The sequence below is a fragment of the Protopterus annectens genome, chromosome 9.part0, assembly GCF_019279795.1.
Source record: "Protopterus annectens isolate FY-2018-M chromosome 9.part0, PAN1.0, whole genome shotgun sequence".
NCBI lineage: Eukaryota > Metazoa > Chordata > Ceratodontiformes > Protopteridae > Protopterus > Protopterus annectens.
This window is the reverse complement of record NC_056743.1, coordinates 1,855,669,332-1,855,692,969: the sequence shown is the minus strand read 5'-3', so window position 1 is coordinate 1,855,692,969 and position 23,638 is coordinate 1,855,669,332.

Sequence of the window (23,638 nt, the reverse complement as noted above, 5' to 3'; positions counted from 1 at the left end):
AAACTATATCAGCAAAATATGGCACACATACTATACATGATACTCAACTGTAGTGATATACTACTACTCCCATATGTAGCACGTGTGTGTCTCTTGGTGGATACACATGTACATGGCCAGATATCAGTGCTCAGCCAACACCTGTGCAACACTACCTGCCACATTCCATACAACATAGTACCAACCCCCATCCATCAGCACACTGAGACAGGTCCAATGCACCACATCACTCTGGGGGTTCATAACAAGGTACTGTATGTGGAACATCATCCACTAGTGTGATCTGGACACAAAATAATCAGCATGGATATACATATCCCACCACCACCACCAGCACAGTAGACTACTTTGATATATATGTGAATAGACAGATTTTCACTTGTTAGGACTGACATGGTATCCATGCAGCCCACTGGGCCAGTGGAAGCCACAACCCACAATGCTGACCCCTTTGCAAATGCTTCCCACGGACATCCCAAAGAATGCATGGAACATGCACACACAATTCTAACCCAGACCCTATGCACATAGGTTAAGCATCCTGTCTGGTGGACCCCAGCCAAAGACAGATTGTATAACGATAGAAGGAGGCTACTGCAGGACCGAGCAGATTCACGTAAAGGGAAGGCATCTGTGGTCGGCACTAGTAATAAGCTACGTTCTCTCATAACAACATCCAAGGCCAACTCTGAGAGGGAAATGCCCAAGGACACTATAGATAACCACAAGGCCTTCTTCAGTTTTGTTAGACACATGGACCAAAAGCATCAGATATGCTCTGAGTTACTACACACCTACTTAACATTCACTGAACCCACAGATATTGGCAACATTCTGGCAGACAGGTTCAGTGCAAATACCCCCCTCCCTCTCCCCCAAACTTAGAAATACGTATCACAGCTGGATGTAACCTCCCTATCATCTCAGATGTCCAGGTGAGGGCCACCCTCAGCAAAGCAGAACACACAGCATCAATGTGACCTGATGGTATCCCTGGATGTGTGCTACTTGAACTCCAAGAGGAGATACAACCGCATATAAAACTGATATTTAACCTTGACCTTACTACGGGATATGTGCCTGAACACTGGCATACAGCAACAGTGGTCCCACTCCACAAAGGAGGCACCACTACTGACCCTGGGAACTACCGCCCCATAAGCTTAACCAGCCTGGTCTGCAAAGCTATGGAAAGATTCATTATGGGACTCATATACAGCAATATTGGGTACCTGCAGACACTTGATCCCACCCAGTTTGCCTTTGTGAAGGGCTGATCCTGCCTTTTGAACCTGGTTGACCTTTTTGAAACAGTCACTACAGCCATTGATGAGGGCAAAGCAGTCCATACAGCCTACCTGGACTTGCCTTAGGCCTTCAACACAGTACTCCACTCAGGCATCATAGACAAGCTCATCAGCTTAAATGTTTATACATATGTCACATGATGGGTTGCAAACTGGTTGAACAACAGAATCCATAATGTCAAAATTGCGGGAGCCATGTCAGACTCAAAGCCAGTCACATGTGGTATCCCACAGGGCTCTGTCCTAGGACCCCTCTTGTTTGGCATTTACTTCTCAGATGTGAAAGCAAACATGGGCGGGTTGTGGATGACAAAGGTCCCAGATGACTGCGAACTAAGCGCCATAATCGTTACACCAGCTGACACACACATCCTACAGACAGGCCTCACTGAAACGGACAACTGGTGCCAGAATCATGGCCTAACACTGAATGACATGTAATGTATAGTCATCCCCTTTGGGTAAAACTACGTGCACACAACTTATCACATAGACATACATATAGATAAAGACCAATAACACATATGGAGGGTTCACAGTATGTAGACTATTAACTTGTTACTTTACATTACCTGTGTTTGTCACAGCTGGTTGCGTTACCATTAGTATAGCTTCCTGCTGCTGCTAGCCCAGCTTGATACTGACACTGATAACAGCTTCAACTTAGTTTGTCTTACGTGTGGTTTTTGTTTGTGTTTTTATTTTCTTTTTTTCTATCTTTCTCTCTCTCTCTCTCTCTCTCTCCAGACAGTGCAATGAAAGTATTGCATGTGTGGAGTGGGAGTACAGGATGCTTTTGTAGGTATCTGCATAAGTCCATGTGATGGCCTCTGCACCAATTGTGAGCCAGCATTTGCTAATTGCATTAAGCCAGTTGTGTACTGATTGCAATTCTCACTGTGATTTCAGGACAGTGCTATAAAAGGGTATGTGTGATAGGCGTTGCCCTTTCAGTTTGTAAGGACAGGGACCATGCTGGTATGCTGTGGAAACTGTTCTGTGAGTGTAAAGGTTAGTATCTCTCTCATGATTCAGGCTGTGTTGTAGATTCACATTTCTCCATTCATCTCTCCTGTTTCCTGTACTAAGTGTGTATGTACACTGACACCTACAACCATATATATATATATATATATATATATATATATATATATATATATATATATATATATATATATATACATATATATATATATATATACATATATTTATATATGTATAATACCTAACATTATTACCTACTAGCTACCAACTAGCATGGCTGTTTCTGTTCACACACTACTATTATAAAAATCTACTAGATTTGACAGTAAATATACATGACATGCTTTGTGTACTACACATCCTATATTCCCTTTACATTGATTCCTACTATTACATGATATATTTATTGTAGCACAATGTTCTTATATAACAGTCATGGCTTAGTGGTAAGTCATGCAGACTACTGTTTCCAAGGTCCTGGGTTCAGGACTGACAGTGGGATTTTATTTTGCTTTTGAACTGACTACAGGACCTGTCAATCAGAGTGACTAAGGCACTTTTAAGCAGTTGTAACCGGGTTAGTGCTGGTTTGCACAGAGCTCACACATGCGCACTGGCATTCAGCTCCGCGCACACCTGCTTACAACCGCTTAACAGTGCTTACTCTGGTGCACACCCGCGCTATTTTCTTTCAAAGAAATGAAAATGGGGAGACAGGAAAGTGGTGAAAAAGGGGTCACAAAGAGGGTAAGACAGTAGGGAAACAAGCTTGGGTTTTGCAGGAGGGATGTAGGTAAGGCCCATAGCTGCCCATTTCTTCATCAGCAACAGCTGTGCATATGTTTGTAATTTGGTGTGACATTTGAAACCTTCCACCCCTGAGAGAGGTGTCAGGACAACAATAATACTTGTTGTACAGCCAGTTGTAATTGATAGTTTCCATGTCCAGCAGACATGTGTGTGGAATGGGCAGCTATATATGGGGCGTAATTTTTTTGTGGGTACAGAGTGCTTTTTTTTTTTTTTTTTTTCAGGTGAGAGTGGTATGTCAGGTAAAGGAAGTCGGTATAGCTGGGGAGGTAGGTTGGGTAGGTCAACAGACAAGACAAACAAGACGCATACAGGGGCGGTGTATGACACGTGTGGGGGGGGGTTACACAATTGACGGGGATGGTTGTTTGGATATCCAGAGCCCATGAGCCCACACATGGCAACAGTGGAACTGATATCCCCACCCATGGGCAGTTGCCACTGTTCCTTCGCTGCCCAGGACGGGGCTGTGCTGGGAGCTGTGTAGGCTGGGCAACAGGCATGCCCGTAAGTTGTGCCACCTGTGCCTCAAGCTGGCGTAGGGGCCCAAGAACAGATTCCTGGATCTCCCTATGCACCACAGTCCGGACGCTACGGAGGGTGAGTGGTGGTTCTCCTCCGGCCACACTTGCAGAGGGGGGACGAACCCCATCCCCTGCAGCGCTTCCACCTGCAGGTGGCACAGGGCCACCAGACGAGGGTCCAGACTAGGCACTACTGCCAGGTGCACTCACCAGCTGAGGTGGGAGAGGTGGGTCCGCTGGAACCCGCCGTCCCTGTCATCCTATGTTTTGCATTATGTCATGACAGTTTGGGTTAGTAAAATACAATACCATTCGCAATTAGTTGTAACAGCATGCATTAGTATTCCCATTAACCAACAACCCATATATTCACACCATTGAACAGCGAGCATAACACATGCATAATTTGAACAGCAATACACAGTCCAACAACATGCAGGGTTGATTGATGGCAACAGGCCATCAGGTTTGGATGTATGAACAGGGCAGATGCATCAGTGAACATGCAAATATGTATGACCCAACAGGACAAATGTCCAGGGGTGTTAATTGTGATTGCACATACCAATTTCACGTGGAATGGATTATATGTGGTTATAGGGTAGGGTGAAGAAAATATAATTAACACCTTCAAATACCAATACATATGCTGTACATTTCTAATAGCTGCAGATATATACACACTACTGTTCTACCTACAGTTTCCTATGTGATAACTACTTCAAGTTGGTGATAGGACTGTTACTGCTACATCAATATACATGTTATTGTTATTCATACACGTTCATATCTGGCTTTGTTCAGCTACATCATCCTGCTACATTTGCTTTATATAGCTATAGACAACTGTGGATGTTTGGTATTTCAGACAATCATACTATCTGCATATTGCAGACTGAGAGCAACATATCCAGCTTTTGGGTTATACATTCCATCTGCAGCAACATTTTGATCACATTTTGCAGTTTGGTTCTGCTTGTCACATTCATTTCATTCTGTACTGACTGCAGTATACTTTATTCAGGGGTTATTACTACTTTATTGGTGGATTCATAACTCTTTCTCACACTCTCTCACTTGTTTTAATTTTACAATTCAGGATGGTACTTACTTCTAGGCTTTATTGACATGTTTTACCTGTAGTTATTACAATCCTTTCCAACAGTCTCCCTTCTGTCATGTTTCAGTATTTCAACAGGGATATATTTCACACATGTGATTTGCTCATCTTCTGTAGCTGTACTTTTCAGCTTGCTACAGGTTGTGTACTATTATATTACAGGTAGGCATCTTTATTTCAGACATTTTCATTTTTCTGTTTGGATTACAGACTGCAACACACTTTTGTAATCAAGCATTACTTGCAAACACTCTTACACTGTTACTTGCACATTGTATTACTTAGTGACTACACTGCACTCTTTTGCTAACTGCCATAGTTTTATATTTATTTACAGTTACAGGGAGAGGATTACTGACCTGCCTGGTGGCGCAACCACACCAGCCTATCGCCATAGGCTCTGCGGTTCGCAGAACGGACACCTGCAGCTGTAATATAAATGAAGTAATATTGGAATACACATCTCCATAATATCAGCTAGGTTAATTTCTTACATACATAATTAAATGTAACTTACTCAGTAGTGGGGCGTTGGGCATTTGCCGGGCCTCCTGGATCCAAAGGTTCAGTTGGTCCTGCTTACATCTATTCAGGTCCGCATTGTGGTGACGGACCTGCTCACCGGTCCTTGAAATCCCTGTGGCACTGGTGAGATCATGAGCCAACCGGTCCCATGCCTCAGCCCTATATGCTCCCCACAGGACCTGGCCCTGCATGAGTTGGGCCTCATGATTGTGGACAAGGAGCTATACCATATATCTGGACTCCTCAATGCCCCACCTCTGTGCTCAGAAGCAACTACCCTCACCTACTCCTGACATTCTGGCTGCAAGTTAGTTCTACAATCGGTTATGCTGTGTATTCCCGCCTATGGGGCTTATATATGCCGTTTTTCCCGCACTTATCTGTGATTGGCCATTTTGGAATTGTATCAGCTTCACAAAACCTGCTTTGTCATGCTCCTCTTTCTATTCATTCCTATATATTTGCTATAACTGCATTTCTAAGTACAGCTGTCATGGCTTGGTGGTTCAGTACCTTGACTATAGTGCATGGTATCCTGGGTTCGAACCTGGCCACTGCTTTTTATATTTTATGACAGGCTAGGGGGTGTGTCTGTGTAAAGGCAGTTTTGTTAGAGCTTGTTCAACGTTGCCCATCAGTTAGCTTGTTGGCACGGTGTGCAGCTCCGCGCAAATGGGTTACGCTGGTTTACACCTCATTTGGCTGTCAGCACGCATATTACGCGCAGCTCAGCTAGGGGCACACAGTTTCAGTGTGTTAAACCACGGCTCACCTACGGGCACTCATTTTGCACCTGTTGAACCACTGCTCACCTACGGGCAAATGCACTCAACTTGTTCAACTATAGCTCAGCTATGGGCACTTCTGGCATTTGTTATTATTTTGTTATTTCACATTTCTTCACAATAACTGGCCTATTTCATTACATTTTACATAAAATATAATTTTATATGTGTACATATATGTCAGGGACTTGTTTCCTGCTTATTTCACTAAAAATAAAAATTGAGGTTGTGGGGGCTCGAACCATGACCGCCTGCTCTTTAGCCAATGTCTCTACCACTACGCTATTGCTTTTTGGCTTAATTTGCATAGTTAGTTCTTATATGCTTTTCCACTTACTGCTAACTGTGGCTGAGCTACGGGCATGCCCGCGCAAACAAGCGCACTCACGGGCAAACATCTTTACAGTTAAAAAAAAATATAACATGTTCATTTATATGATTTTATGTTCATAGTCTGTGGGGGCATGTGTTGTGTTGTGTTTATTCACATTTCCATGTACTCTGTCATGGGGGTTTACTTTGGGCACTTTTACTCTTCTGGGGGTGTGTCCGCTTGCAGGGCTCGGCCTACGGACATGCCCCCTACTGTCTTCCATGGACCGTGTTAGCCTTAGGTGTGATTCAGCATGCCCTCATGCATATGCATGACATGCTGACATCACACCGTTTAACTGCAGCCTCCGTGTAAGCCTTGTATCTCTTACACGGAGGCTTCATGAATCCTGCCCAAAGTGTTTCTTGCTTTATGAAGTTAAAGCAATGTTTCATTTTTTTTCTTGCATGGTTTGTTGTCAAATGTGTCTTTCTGAAGAAATCTGCAGCTTGTTAATATAAACTTATATAACCTCAACCAAAAAACAAGAGAGGCATAAAATTACTCATGTAGCCCTTGAGCTAAATAAAGTATTTACTGTACAGACTTAATTTTACACCATGGCTTTTGTACTTTCATCTGTAATTTCTTCTACCTCCTTGTGTGTTGGGATTCCCATTAAAATAATGGAGTTTGGCCAAACACCTCTTTTGTCAGGGTCTATATTATATTCTCGAAAGCTGACAAACGTCGATCTTATAATATAAACCCTTTGGTCACACTTTTAATCAAACCAGAGGCATTATTTATTTATTTTCTGGGGTGGAGCACTGATTTCCATGGACCATTTGAAGACTCAGCCCAGGAGGCGTGGCTGGTTAAGTTACTTCCTCAGCGTCACACAGTTAGGCAATGGAGGCTGAGGGAATCAAACCTTGCACCACTGGAACACAGGAAACAGCACATTAACAGCTTCTCAATCCTCTAATGCAAACTGCATTATTTTCAAATGAGCATTTGTCAATGCTGAATGCTAGCTTTCATTGCAGGGAAACTATTCAGCAGCAAGGGAAGGCTAGAGAAAAGAACAGTACAAAGCACAGATGTATAAGTCAAGTGATAACAGGCATTGTGTCATAAAAAATGCATTTGTCTGACATTGCAGTTGCTGAGCCGGGCATGTTTACAGCAGTATTTGTTACTATTTCAAGGACATATACTTTTAACATGCTGGGTAATCTGAGGTTGGTACATCTTTTCTCCATCTTGCAAAGACAAAAAAAACAGAGGACAATTTCATTTTATCTATCCTTTGTTGGCTGGATTAGCCCCACCAGCTTATGACCTCTTTAAAGGAGAGACTTGTGGTGAGATTTCTACTACTGGGGAAATTTGTTCAGTGCATCAGGAAACTTCCTTTACTCTTTAGGTGACATGGGGATCTTTTACATTCACTTGGGCTACCAGAAATTAAAACAGATGGGACCAGAGTTTAACATTTCATCCAAAAGACAATGCACTAAACAGTGTCAGAAATCCAATCCCCTAAAGTGGAAATAGAACCTACATCCATCTAGTTTTCCTGCATGAAAGCCAACTGTATTACTTTTTGCACCACTTAAGCTAGGGCTGAAAAACAGTCTATGCCCCTCCCACCCCCAACAGTCTGTGTATCATGATTATGGTAGACAGAGTAAAAATATGTCACATGTTGTTCTGCTTTTGCTAAACTCTGTTATAATAATCTACGTTAAGCATTACATGCCGAGTCATTTATGCCAAAGTGATTTGCAAACAACCACTGACTTTTTTTTTTTTTGCAGTTAAACTGTTCTGTAGCCAACTACTAAATAAACAGAAGATTCTGATTATCTCTTCTTAGTGGCACGCCATGATAGCATGCACAAATAGACCAGAGTAAAAGGGAAATAAGCACCATTTGGACAAAGCGGTGCTAATGAGTGAATTAAAAAAACATCAGGACTGCAAACAAAACCAACAGCAGCTCGTGACAGTCCCTCAAACAGAATCTTTTTCTTTTGGTAACCTTTAGTTTTAGCAGCAATTACATAAAGCAGCAACTGTCATATTTCTTTCTGCTTTGATAACATTTGTTACACATTAAACTTGTTTGAGTACACTGTCGTTGCTCTTGTGGCGTTCTTCATTTTTCTGCAACAGTTTTTTTGTTTTAGTGATTCAAACCCATTTAACACAGAGAGACAGCTTTAAAAAAAGCAACGGAGAAAGGAAGATCTCCGTTGCTTTTTTTTAAGCTATCTCGTTATGTTAAACCCATTTAACATAGCGAGATTACAGCAACGGAGCTCTTCTGTTCTCCGTTGCTGTCTAAAAAAAAAGAAAATGACCTGAAACGGAGCAAAAAAAAAAAAAAAAAACTTGCCACTTAAACTAGTGGCACTTATATATGTGCTGTGAGAACCATTACTATTTCCAACTTATGGTACAGATGTTAATATGACTGATGACCGAAGTCTAAGTAATTGTAAAGTGGCCTTGTTCTCGTACAAATAACAATACTAAATCCCATAAACTTAAATGTGGGCGTAAACAGAACAAAAAATCATGCTATATTACTGGTGGCACTTAAGCCGCAGGTACCAAAGTCAATATCAAACTTATAATAAAATTGTTAGTGTGACTTATACTCTATTCTAAGCACTTTAATAGTGGTGGTGTTATTGTCATACAAGTTAACAATTTGACATCCTTACAAAACTAAAGATGCAATAACTAGATGGTGGTCATGGCAAGAGCACATTTTTATTTTGATTTAATATATGTTAAGTAATACCTAAAGGTGTTGGACTTAGAGGTGATCTACAAGTAGGTAAACGATTTGCCTTACTAACTAATAGTGTACCTAGCTATAATATAAGCTAAGCTATGTTCTAATCACTTTGGAAGTTAGTGTACACATTTATTTAAAGTGAAGAAATATACTAAACTTATCGTAACCAGTTTCTTAGTTTTAATACGCAGATTAGTGAATAGACTTCATTCAATCCTGGTGGTCGACATGCATCTAAACATAGTGGCGTGTTTTTTTGCTCCGTTTCAGGTTTCCCATGTGAGCACATTGCAGTGTCATTGTTTAGATTAACAACGGGCAGGATTCACGAAGCCTCCGTCTAAGAGTTACAAGGCTTACATGGAGGCTGCAGTTAAATGGTGTGATGTCAGCATGTCGTGCATATGCATGAGGGCATGCTGAATCACACCTAAGGCTAACACGGTCCATGTAAGACAGTAGGGGGCGTGTCCGTAGGGTGAGCCCTGCAAATGGACATGCCCCCAGAAGAGTAAAAGTCCCGAAAGTAAACCCCCATGACAGAGTCCGTGTAAATGTGAATAAACACAACACAACACATGCCCCCACAGACTATGAACATAAAATGTGTAAATGAACATCTTATATTTTTTATAAGTTGTAAAGATGTTTGCCCGTGAGTGCGCTCGTTTGTGTGGGCGTGCCCGTAGCTCAGCCACAGTTAGCAGTCAGTGGAAAAGCATATAAGAACTAAATATGCAAAGTAAGCCAAGAAGCAATAGTGTAGTGGTAGAGATGTCGGTTGAAGAGGAGGCAGTCATGGTTTGAGCCCCCACAACATCAATTTTTATTTTTAGTGAAATAAGCACGAAACAAGTCCCTGACATATATGTACATATATAAAATTATATTTTCTGTAAAATGTAATGGAATGGGCCATGTATTTTGAAGAAATGTGAGATAAAAAAAAATGGCAGATGTGCCTATAGCTGAGCTACAGTCTAACAAGTTGAGGATATCTGCTTGTAGGTGAACTGTTTTAACAGGTGTAAAATGAGTGACCGTAGGTGAGCAGTGGTTTAATAGGTGTAAAATGAGTGCCCGGGGTTGAGCAGCATTTTAACACGCTGAAACTGTGTGCCTGTAGCTGAGTTGAGCGTAATATGTGTGCTGACAGCCAAACCATGCATAAACCAGCGTGATCCATTTGCGCAAAGCTGCGTACCGCACCAACAAGCTAACCGATGGGCAACGTTGAGCAAGCTGTATCAAAACTGCCTTTACACAGACACACCTCATAGCCTGTGTAGACAGTCATAAAATATAAAATGCACTGGCCAGGTTCAAACCCAGGATACCATGCACCATAGTCAAAGTACTAAACCACTAAGCCATGACAGTTGTACTTAGAAATGCAGTAATAGCATATATATAGGAATGAATAGAAAGAGGAGCATGACAAAGCAGGTTTTGTGAAGCTGATACAATTCCAAAATGGCCAATCACAGATAAGTGTGGGAAAAACGGCATATATAAGACCCATAGGCAGGAATACACAGCATAACTGATTGTGGAACCGACTTGCAGCCAGGATGTCAAGTGTAGGAGAGGGTAGTTGCTTCCGAGCACAGAGGTGGGGCATGGAGGTGTCCAAATATATGGTTTGGCTCCTCGTCCATAATCATGAGGCCCAACTCATGCAGGGCCAGGTCCTGTGGGGAGCATATAGGGCTGAGGTGTGGGACCGGTTGGCACATGATCTCACCAGTGCCACAAGAATACCAAGGACTGGTGAGCAGGTCCGTCACCACCATGCGGACCTGAAGAGACGGAAGCAGGACCAACTGAACCGTTGGATCCAGGAGACCCGGCAAATGCCCAACGCCCCACTACTGAGTAAGTTACATGTAATTATTTATGTAAGAAATTAACCTAGCTGATATTATGGAGATGTGTATTCCAATATTACTTCATGTATATTACAGCTGCAGGAGTCCGTTCTGCGAACCGTCGAGCCTATGGCGATAGCCTGGTGCAGTTGCGCCACCAGGCTTGTCAGTAATTCTCTCCCTGTAACTGTAAATAAATATATAAGTATGACAGTTAGCAAAAGAGTGCAGTGTAGTCACTAATTAATGAAATGTGCAAGTAACAGTGTAAGAGAGTTTGCAAGTATTTCTTGATTACAAAAGTGTGATGCAGCCTGTAATCCAAACATAAAAATGAAACAAGTCTGAACTAAAGATGTCCCACCACTAATATAATAGTACATAACCTGCAGCAGGCTGAAAAGTACAGCTGCAGAAGCTGAGTAAAACACATGTGTGAAATATATCCCTGTTGAAATTCTGAAACATGACAAAAGTGAGACTGTTGGAAAGGATTGTTATAACTAAAGGTAAAACATGTCAATAAAGCCTAGAATTAAGTACCATCCTGAATTGTAAAAATAAAACAAGTGAGAGAGTGTGAGAAAGAGGTATGAATCCACCAATAAAGTGGTGATAACTCCTGAATAAAGTATACTGCAGTCAGTACAGAATGAAATGAATGTGACAGGCAGAACCAAACAGCAACATGTGCTGAAAACAGTACTGAAGCTGGAATGTGTGTCCCAAAATCTGGATATGTTGCTCTCAGTCTGCAATATGCAGATAGTGTGGTTGTCTGAAATACCAAACATCCACAGTTGTCTATAGCTATATAAAGCAAATGTAGCAGGATGATGTAGCTGAACAGAGCCAGATATGAATGTGTATGAATAAATATGAAATGTATATTGATGTAGCAGTAACATTCATATTACCAACCTGAAGTAGTTATCACATAGGAAACTGTAGGCAGACCTGTAGTGTGTATATATCTGCAGCTAGTAGAAATGTACAGCATATGTATAGGTATTTGAAGTTTTTAATTAAATATTTCTTCACCCTACCCTATAACCACAAATAATCCATTCCACGTGAAATGGGTATGTGCATTCACAATTAACACCCCTGGACATTTGTCCTGTTGGTTCATACATATTTGCATGTACGTTGATGCATCTGCCCTGTTCATACATCCAAACCTGATGGCCTGTTGCCATCAATCAACCCTGCACATTGTTGGATTGTGTATTCCTGTTCAAATTATGCATGTGTTATGCTTGCTGTTCAATGGCTTGAATTTATTGGTGTTTGGTTAATGGGAATACTAATGCATGCTGTTAGAACTAATTGTGAATGGTATTGTACGTTACTAACCCAAACTGTCATAACATAATGCCCTGTGCCACCTGTGGGTGGAAGCGCTGCAGGGGATGGGGCTCATCCCCCCTCTGCAAGCATGGCCGGAGGAGAACATCCACTCACCCTCCGTAGTGTCCGGACTGTGGTGCGTAGGGAGATCCGGCACGCTGTGCTTGGGCCCCTACGCCAGCTTGAGGCATGGGTGGCACAACTCGTGGGCGTGCCTGCTGCCCGGCCTACACAGCCCCCAGCACAGTCCCATCCTGGGCAGTGAAGGCACAGTGGCAACTGCCCATGGGTGGAGATCTCAGTTCCACTGTTGCCATCTGTGGGCTCATGGGCTCGAGATATCCAAACATCTGTCCCCGTCAATTGTGTAACCCCCCACATGTGTCATACACTGCCCCTGTATGCGTTTTCTTTGTCTTGTCTGTTAACCTCCCCTACCTACCTCCCCAGCTATACCGACTTCCTGTACCTGACATACCACTCTCACCTGAAAAAAAAAGGGCACTCTGTTCCCACAAAAACATTACGCCCCATACATAGCTGCCCATTTTGCACACGTCTGCTGGACATGTAAACTGGCAATTACAATTGGCTATACAACAAGTATTATTGTTGTCCTCACACCTCTCTCAGGGGTGGAAGGTTTCAAATTTCACACCAAATTACAAACATATGCACAGCTGTTGCTGACGAAGAAATGGGCAGCTATGGGCCTTTCCTACATCCCTCCTGCAAAACCCGAGTTTGTTTCCCTACTGTCCTACCCTCTTTGTGACCCCTTTTTCACCACTTTCCTATCTCTCCATTTTCTTTTCTTTCAAAGAAAATAGCGCAGGTGTGCGCGAGAGTAAGCACTTTTAAGCAGTAGTAAGCAGGTGTCTTGTGAAGCTAGCGGCAGTGCATGCGTGAACTCCGCGCAAACCAGCGCTAACCCACTTACAACTGCTTAAAAGTGCCTTAGTCACTCTGAATGACAAGACCTGTAGTTTTGTCAACAGCAAAATAAAATACCTCCCTCAGTCTCGAGCCCAGGACCTTGGAAACACTAGTCTGCATGACTTACCACTAAGCCATGAGTGCTATACAAAAACATTGTGCTGAAAGAAATATATCATAAAATAGTAGGAATTAATGTAAAGGGAATATACAAGTCTAGTACACAAAGCATGTCATGTATATTTACTGTCAAATCTAGTGGATTTGTAAAATAGTACTGTGTGCTGAGAAACAGTCATGCTAGTTGGTAGCTACTAGGTAATAATGTCACAGTAGCATCTGGCAAGCCACACACATACTCAGAACAGAATAAACACTGCCATAGTTGAATAGTTAAGAGTTCAGACATAGCAACTGTGACTGAGTTACAGGGATGTCCCTGATGTGAAAACAAATGTCAACTGTGCCCCATTGACACCCTATCAAATGTACTAACAGTAGGCAGAAAGGTGTAACTACACTTGCAATGGTAACTATGACTGACTGAAGGTATGCACCACCTGCACGGCACAAATGGTGTACTAATACATATGCTTGAAATAACCCACAGTCACAACTGCAGAGTATCAGAATATGTCACTGGAGTAACCCACTGCTATGTACCATTTCATGAGGCTGATAAAAGATGCACCAGAGAGTATCTGAGGCCTGCTCAGCAGCATGATCAAATACCCCTGTAAGTGTCAAGGCCCACACCATGGTCAGACCATACTGCATGCAGTAACACCCTACCACAACAAACACATAGGGAATTGCTGGCCAAACAAATTTAGCAAGCATTACAAGCTGTGAATGTAAATGGAAAATAGGAAAGCCATAGCAACACATTACAGGAAAGACACCTAGCAGGCATACAAGGAGTGAATGTAAAGGCCAAATATTGAAGCCATTGCAACAGATTGCAAGAGCCACTGCTATATATCAGTTACACCACAATCCCCACAGGAAAGCACACACACCCATATATACAGTATTACTAGTCGTAGGTGTCAGTTTACATACACACGGAGAACAGGACACTGGAGGAAGGAATACTCAGCTTAAAGAACAGCATGCATTGCAGTGTCTACAACACAGCCTGAAATATGAGAGACATACCAACCCTTACACTCACAGAACAGTGTCCACAGCAAACCAGCATGGTCCCCACCCTGATAATCTGAAAGGGCAATGCCTACCTAACAGACCTTTTTATAGCACAGGCCTGTAATCACAGTGAGAACTGCAATCACTACACAACAGGCTGCATGCAATTAGTAAATGCTGGCTAACAATTGGTGCAGAGGCCATCACATGGACATGTACAGATACCTACAAAAGCATCCTGTACTCCCAGTCCACACATGCAATACTGTCATTGCACCCACTGGAGGTAGAGAGAGAGAGAGAGAGAGAGAGAGAGAGAGAGAGAAAAAAAAGAAAGAAAGAAAGAAAGAAAGAGAAAGAAATAAAAAACCTGAAACAACAAAGCAAAGAGGCTGACAGCAGGCCAAGCAACTGCAAGCCTACACAAACAGCTGCAACAAACACAGGCGATGTAAAGTACTACTATAATACTCTACATACTGTGAACCCTCCAGATGTGTTATTGGTCTGTATCTATGTATATGAGGATGTGCATAAGGACGGGGACATACTGAAACTGTCACTGAAGGCTCCACATACATATGTATGTGACGGCAGCTATGTGCACATAGCAATGTAGGTTGTAGTGCAATGTACAAGTAGGTTGTACAGTAATGGGTGTTCAGCAGTACGTTACTGTGTGTATACATATGTGGAACTAAAAAGGAGTATATATATATATATATATATATATATATATATATATATATATATATATACATATAACATGTGTATACATATGTATATCGAGATATGTATGTATGTATGTATATATATATATATATATATATATATATATATATATATATAATATGCATATGTGTATACATAGATAGAGAGGGATGTAGAAATACATATATATAGTTTCACAGTGGCATAGTTTAGCACTAGGCTATCTGCAGACAGTGTATAGAATAGATTTAGAAACTTGCACCTCTGTATAGTAGTGACACAGTGAAGACCCCCTTACATAATAGCATGAGTTTACTGTGCCTCTGTCTAGTAGTGACACAGAGAAGACCCCTGCTGTAAACCTATGATCTCCCATCCACTTGTCAAGAATGCACATGAAGAGTGTCAGTGAGGGTCTCTGCCTAACATGAACTGAGATCCTGTTCCACAGTATGGGAAGCCTCTTAGTGATGGATCTGTCCCTACAGTATGTCCTATTCATATGTGTACTGAGGTTTAAATCCATAGCTGTCATGCTTCTGATGGATTTGGATTGTATGAGGTGGAACCTGTCCATCACTACCAGATTGGACATGGCCTACTACATCAGGCACAGATCACCCCTACGTAGGCAGTATGCTATGGAATAGAGCATGAGTTACGTTAGTCTGGCAGCATATGACAGTTGTTGCAGACCCTTGATCCTCCTGGTGATGTACTCATGGAGTCCCCCTAGCTGTTGCAAGTGCCAGGTGAGGTACATACCAAATGGGGCATAGTACACAGTCATGGGCCTGATAAGGGAGGGAGTATAGGGGTACAATGACCCCTTTTGATGTGGATGTGAATCCCTTCATGATAAGGTGGGCAAGGTAGGAAGTCCATCCAACCACATTGGCAACGTGGGTGTCAAATGAGAGGTCAGCATTGCACAGTGTCACCAGGTCTCCGATTACTTTGTCTGTACTCAGTGGGTTATTGTCTATGTGATAATATGTAGGTACCTTGTCCATCCAAAAGGGTATGAGTATACATTACGTGGCATGAAGTGTCAGGCCATGACTCCGCCACCAGTTGTTGGTGTCCGTGAGGCCTGTCAGTAGGATGTATGTGTCAGCAGGTGTATCGCCTATGGCGCCTAGTATGCAGTCATCTTTGAACATTGTCAGCCACTACCCTCCCATGTCTGCTTCCACATCTGAGAATGATATGCCGAACATGAGCAGTCCCAGGACAGAGCCCTGTGGGACACCACATGTGACTGGCTCTGAGTCTGACATGGCACCAGTGAGGTTGACTATAGGGTTTCTATCCGTTAGCTGGTTTGCAACCCATCATGTGACATATGAATTTACATGTCAGCTGTTGATCATGTCTATGATGGCAGAGTGCGGTATTGTGTCGAATGCTGTAGGCAAGTCCAGGTAGGCTGTATGGACTGCTGTGCCCTCAGCAATGGCTGTAGTGACTAATTTGAAAAGGTCAACCAGGTTCATAAGGCAGGATCTGCCCTCTACAAAGCCAAACCGGGTGGGATCAAGTGTCTAAGTCCCCAATGTCTCTGTGTATGGGTACCATAATGATCCTTTCCATAGTGTTGCAGACCAGGCTGGTTAAGCTTATGGGGCAGTAGTTACCAGGGTCTGTAGAGGTGCCTCCTGTGTGGAGTGGGACTACTGTTGCTGTATGCCAGTGTCCAGGTACATGTGCTGTAGTAAGGCTATGGCTGAATAGCATGTAATGTGCATGTGTAGCTCCTCTTGCAGTTCACGTAGCATGCAACCTGCAATACCGTTGGGTCCCATTGATGCTGTGTTTACAGCTCTGCTGAGGGTGGTTCCCAGCTGGACATCTGAGATGACAGGGAGGTTACAGTCAGCTGGGTTAAGTAATTCCACATGTGTGGGTGAGGGAGGGGAGAAACCTGCACTGAACCTGTCTGCTAGACTGTTGGCATTATCTGTGTGTTCAGTGTAGCGTATGTCACTCTGAACATACTGTGAACACAACTGAGGGTTCCCACCCAGGTGTGTAACATAGCAGAGGAAGGCCTTGTGGTTATCTGTAGTGACCATAGCGATGTCCCTCTCATTGTTGGCCTTGCATGTTTGTACGACAAAATGTATCTTTCTACTACTGCTGATGAGAGATGCTGTAGCTCTATGGAAGTATGCTCTGCCGTGCAGTAGCTACCATCTGTTGTTATACAATTTGTTCAATGCTGGAGTCCACCAAACAGGATGTCTGCCCTTGGTGGAGAGGGTCATGGTTTCATTTGTGATTGCATGATCCATGCATTCTTGGAGATGTCTATAGAAGCATATGTGAGGGTGTCTGCATTGTGGGAAGTGGATTACACTGGCCCAGTGGGCATTAAGGATACCAACTCAGTTATAAGATGTGTAAAGTCGGCATGTGAGAGGTTTCCCACTGTAGTATTTTGTGTTGTGGGAGAGGTGGGATATGTATATCCAGGGGGATTAGTCTGTGGTCAGATATGACTAGTGAGGGGGTATACATCAAGTGTGTAGCACATTGTCCCCATGTTTGTGATGATCAGGTCTAGTATATTATCTCCTGTTGTGGGAGAGGTGACTAGCTGTTCCATTGCATTTGACATAGTGAATTCTGGGAACCTTTGGGGTAGGGTGTTTGGGGTAGAATAATGCACCCAGTGTATGTTAGGGTAGTCGCACTATCCCAATATGATGGTGTGTGGTGGGACATTCATATCCTCCAATGTCTACAGGAAGGCTGACTGTGGTCCCTGAGATTGGGAGTGTGGTCTGTAACATGCTACCAATTGTATAGCAGGTTTGCCTATGGTTACCTGCACCTGGATGGTCTGTGATGCTTCATGTGTTGCCACTAACCTGGAGGTGTGTGTGTCCTCCATGAATATGGACACACCCCCTCCCTTTTTGTTTTGTCCTGAGTCCTGGGGCCAAAACGCATGATACGGGGTATAGCCTGGTACCACTGGTGTGCTCTCAGGAGCCTTGAACCAGGTTCTCACTTACTGCACAGACATTGAGATTGGTAGAATATGTACGTACAGATATATGTAATACACACATACATATATAGATATCTGTAGAGACTTATACATATACAGATAGATCTGACTGACAACAGATATGTCTGCATATGACTATCTCTCACTCTCTGTCCCACCCCCTCACACTCACCCTGTGTGTCTCTCTCTCTCACTCTCTCCCCCTCTCTCCCCACATCTATATGTATATATCTACATCTATATATACATATTATATATACATATATACAAACAGATATATATCCATATACAGATATAAATATGTGTATATATATATATATATATATATATATATATATATATATATATATACATATATAGACTGTGTGAGGCACATGTGTGCAGATATCTTGCTACAGGTGCCTGGTGTCACAGGCATGGAGTGAACACCAGTGTGGATACTGGAGTACCATACCCCATTCAAAAACACTGACACCAGTAACCACCACATATGTACATCCCTGCCCACCACTGCATGTGTCAGGGGGAACAGAGTCAACAAGTGTACAATAGGCTCCACATCGATATACACAGTGGCACACTAGTCCTGTAATACCTGTACATGGAATGTGTCAGCGGACATGGTGTGTCAGCTATGGACATGTAAGTCACTGTACCCCTCCACACCCCACAATGTCCTACACAGTATGTACCTCCCATGACAGCTACAGATATGGTGAAGGACACAGACATATGCAAGTAACTGTGTCAATGCCCTCAAACACCACAGAGTGCACACAGACTACCTACATAGATGTTACCACTGCTGGATATACATAGTTTGGTCACACCCATGACAGTTGTCTACCAACCATGGTAACTCCTCCAACATCCACAACACAAATTACCTATGTCTGTCATCCTTGTCACTGCAGTATAGAGCACATGCTGGAGGTACAGGACCCTACCCACAAATATGACATACCCTGTAGTAGACCACACAGAATTAAGAAGCAAGGCTCCCCATGAGTAGATGTCAGACATACCCCTGCTGAATGTTATGCTGATAGGTAATATGCCATATGAGTCACCCTGTTTAACTGTTTGTAAGGAGCAGGCACGATCATAACACATGTGTCACAAGGGGCAGGGTGGCATAACAGTATGCTGCTGTAGGCCCAGGGCCAAAAGCACACTACCTACCTAGGACACAATGGACACCCATTAACACATTGCAAATGGAATATGTGAGGTGGAATGAGTGTGCTAGTGACTGGGTGCATGTTGTGTACTGGTGTGATTGTTCACCATGACTGTCTGTCTGTCATGGTAGTGTGTGTCCTTGGTGTGAGGCCAGAGACAGGTGTATGGTGTATTGTGAGCAACACATACTAAATTGCCATATGTTGTGCTGTGTTACCCTGTATGTCACTGTGGTGTAGGTAGGGTTATGGCAAGTAAGAGTAGTGTGCATTACCAGTGAAATATGTAACGTACATTGTGTGCAGTGCATGGGCTGATAATGTTCCCCATACAGCACCTTGATTCAAACCCCCAGTGTGAGGTTGTGTATTGTACCTGAAACAGTGCGTTGACTGCTTCAGTATACTCGTCTGTTGTATGGAGTGTGCCAGGTACTGTTACATAGTTGTCAGATGAGCACTGATATCTGGTCATGTACATGTGTATCCCCCAATAGACAGACAAATGCTATATATGGTGCCTAACTTATATCACTGCAGTCAAGTATAATGTGTATTATGTGTGCTATAGTCTGCTGACAGATATTGCTGACATATTTCCCTTCTCCTTTTCAGGGCCATTGTTCACCAGCAGAACCCAGTCTACTCCTCTGCAGAGGAGGAGGAGATACACCAGAGCCTGGTGTGGGATTTCGCTGTACTCTTTTCCCGCACCAGCCAGAACCAGCAGGAGAGGGCTGCACTGTGGCAAGACCTGGTCCATCGGGTAAATGACATAGGCACACATAACCGGACATATGAGCAGGTACACCATCACTGCAGTGATTTAATTAGAAATGTCCGTCAGCATGCGCTGGATATCCACAGGCAGCAGCTTGTCACAGGTGGTGGGGTGGCTAGACATCCCCCCTCACCAGAGTGGAGGGACTACTCCTGAGTGTTGTGGCTCCAGCACAGCAGCAACAACAGCAGCATACATGTGTAATGATGGAGGCTGGAGCCACACAGCAGCAGGACACAGAGTGTGCAGGTAACATGCCATGTGTATAGTTGACCATTCTGTACACTGTTAGGTTATGCATGTGTGGGGTGTGTCCTCGATTTGTAGCTGTAATATTGGTAATTATTGTGCATTACTGATAACCTCATTATCTGCAGTACACCTGTGGAAGCTAACTGTTGCACTACTGAACTGTATCATGCCCACAGTATCAATGGCACAGTTGTGCCCACTGATGATAAATGTCTCTTTTCTGCAGGTCCCTCTGGTGTAACAGCAAGGCAGCCTGTCCATGCTGGTGAGTGTGTAATACCATTACCTTCACTACTCTGTATACTAATAGTAATAGGTTGAAGCAGTACTGCTATGTGTTTGATTGCCGGTGTGTTTGTGTCTGTGGGTTGATATCTCATATACTGAGGTGTGTGCATGTGTGCATGTGCCCATGTGTGCATGTGCCCATGTGTGCATGTGCCCATGTGTGTATGTGCACATGTGTGCATGTGTGCATGTGTGTATGTGTGCATGTGCCCATGTGTGCATGTGCGCATGTGCCCATGTGTGCATGTGTGCATGTGCCCATGTGTCCATGTGTGCATGTGTGCATGTGCGCATGTGCCCATGTATGCAAGTGTGCATGTGTGCATGTGCGCATATGTGCATCAGTGGTGGCATTGTGTACACATTGTAAACTGTGTTTCCTGTCTTACTCCCACAAGTTCTGGTGCTGCTCTGGTGTCATGCAGCAGGGAACCTGAATCAGCTGCTGTGGATAGTGATGATGATACCTGTGTAATGGTACAGGTAGGTGTGCCAGGGTCCATCATTGGTCAGCCAATTGACACTATAAAGCTGTCGACCCCATCAATGTGCACAGTCATCCTGCCAATACATCCTTTGTCACCAATGTCCCTAGGTGATGGACAGGATACAGTGGGCATTGACCAGGGTAATGTGGTACCGGTGGCATCCCCACACTGCAGCCATGGCCATGGCCCTGACACAGTACCACACAGGCAGACATCCATGGGTTCTCGTGGGAGCATCCATGGGCGTACCACCCCTGTCAGACGTGCCCACAGAGGTCTTTCAACCCCAGCTATGTTTCAGGCTTAATGCAGCCACAGTCACGTATGGAACGGTACACCAGACAGGGTCTGAGGGAGCTGAGAGCATATCACACAGCCATGAGTGACAGTATGCGTGATGTTGCGGCTGCCATCTGCAACTTCACCGAGGTCATTGACAGATGTTGGGGGGACACATTAGATCTGTTCCACAACTATATGTCCATGAGCCAGGGCAATGGTGGACGGTTGAGGTGTCGACGTGGCCATATGCCAGCAACAGCAGCAGCTGGCAGCCGTCGTGGACGACAACAGGGCCACGGTCATTCACATAGTGCCAGCAGCAGCCCCAGCAATGCTGGGTCTGTGCTGTCATTGGACCGCCCCAGGAGACCACATGCACGTGGCGCTGGACAGTCCCAACAGGGACCTGTCTCCAGTCAACAAACACCTGCTTCTGATGACAGTACCCAGTCTGGCTTGGTACCTGATATGGTCCATAGCACCCCTGCCAGGCACAGGTACCGTGTCCGTGGCCACAGACAGTGATCTGTATGACCTGGCAGGTACAGTCTGTGGCTGTTCACAAACACCTGTATATGGCAGCCATGAGGTGGGACTGTGTGCATTCATACACACATGCAAAGTGATAACACCTAGGGCTACCGCATACACGCACACACTGCATCAACATTGCCCCATCTTGTACTGCTGTCCCTCACCAACACACACACACAGACATGTCAATTGGTTGTATCAGTGGCAGACTCAGGCATACCAGGTACACACCCTGTGCATATGATGAAACTGTACCACCTCCTGCAATCTGTAAAATCGGTGCAGGAACAGGTTAACATGGTGCTGATGCACAGGGTGACTACATAGACGTATTGTAATAGTATGATGCTGACAACAGTACAGTGTAATTATAGCATTGTGGGTATATACCAGCATGCCTGATGCAGTTACAGTATGAATGTCATTGTATTGTTTTGTACACCCATAGTAATTACCACAGTGTTCTGTCTGTACATCTTTGCATACTGGTGGTGAGGTTGTGAAGGGATGGCCACCTACATAGGTAGCACAGGGGATACAACAATGTACATATTGATACTCAGTGATGGCCATGTCAACTGCGAGTTGCATGCTGTCCACACACGACTCTGCAATGCAGATGTTTCAGGATGTTGATATCTGTGCAGTACTACACAACAGGTTCAGGGCTCACAAGAGCACACTAGCACTACAAGGTCACACCTCATACTATGCATAACAGCACCAAAACACAGAACTAACTATGACAGGAGGGAGAGTGTCCATACATGTCAAGGATATTGTGGTGCCAGGACAGGTAGCATACATCATACTAAGTCTGGAACTGTTGAGTGAGGGCTTAGTGTCTGTTATTTGACATGTGTATTATTACAGGTATGAGCACTTGGGTATCAGGCCAGTTATTCAACATTACGAAGGTATGTGGTCTATACACTTGTGGGGGTTGCGGCTGGACCCAGCCCGTCTGACCTGGGAATGTCTGGGTACTGGCTTAGAGTGCCTGCATATATGCACTGTTCTATACTGGAAGTCGTACACCTTGTTTGTTGTAGCATATTTTACATACAGGTCTGCTGACTGTAGCTTTGTTTGTATGCATGTTTGCCTGTTTTGTTCCTGAAACACTGATTCCACCTGCAGTGCAAATATACAGTGCCTCTATGGATCCCTAGTGACATCTGTGTTGCTTACTGTACCGATGTCCATGTGTCACTTGACAGAGCATCACTGTTTGTCCTGTTTGCATGTAGCTTGCCTGTAACACATTGCATATGACTTACCTCACATTTGCTCAAGACAGCATTCATATATGCCAGCACTAACAAATCAGGAGCACTACACCCTCACATAGTCACCTTGAGTACCTTGTTCCCCATTGGCCCTATGTGTCATTACATAGTATGGGAGTCACAATGCTATGGTAGCATGTGCAAAGGTCACCTGTCGATCTACTCTCAGGTCCAGTTGGTGAATCTGTGAGTCATGTGGTAATGTTACAGCTGCCTTATTTACACAGACAACCCTCTCCCCTTCCCATACATGTACAACACATGTGAAAGATGCAACCACATAGCCAAACTGGAGGCTAAGCTCTGTTTACACAGCACTGGCATTCCCTGTCAGGT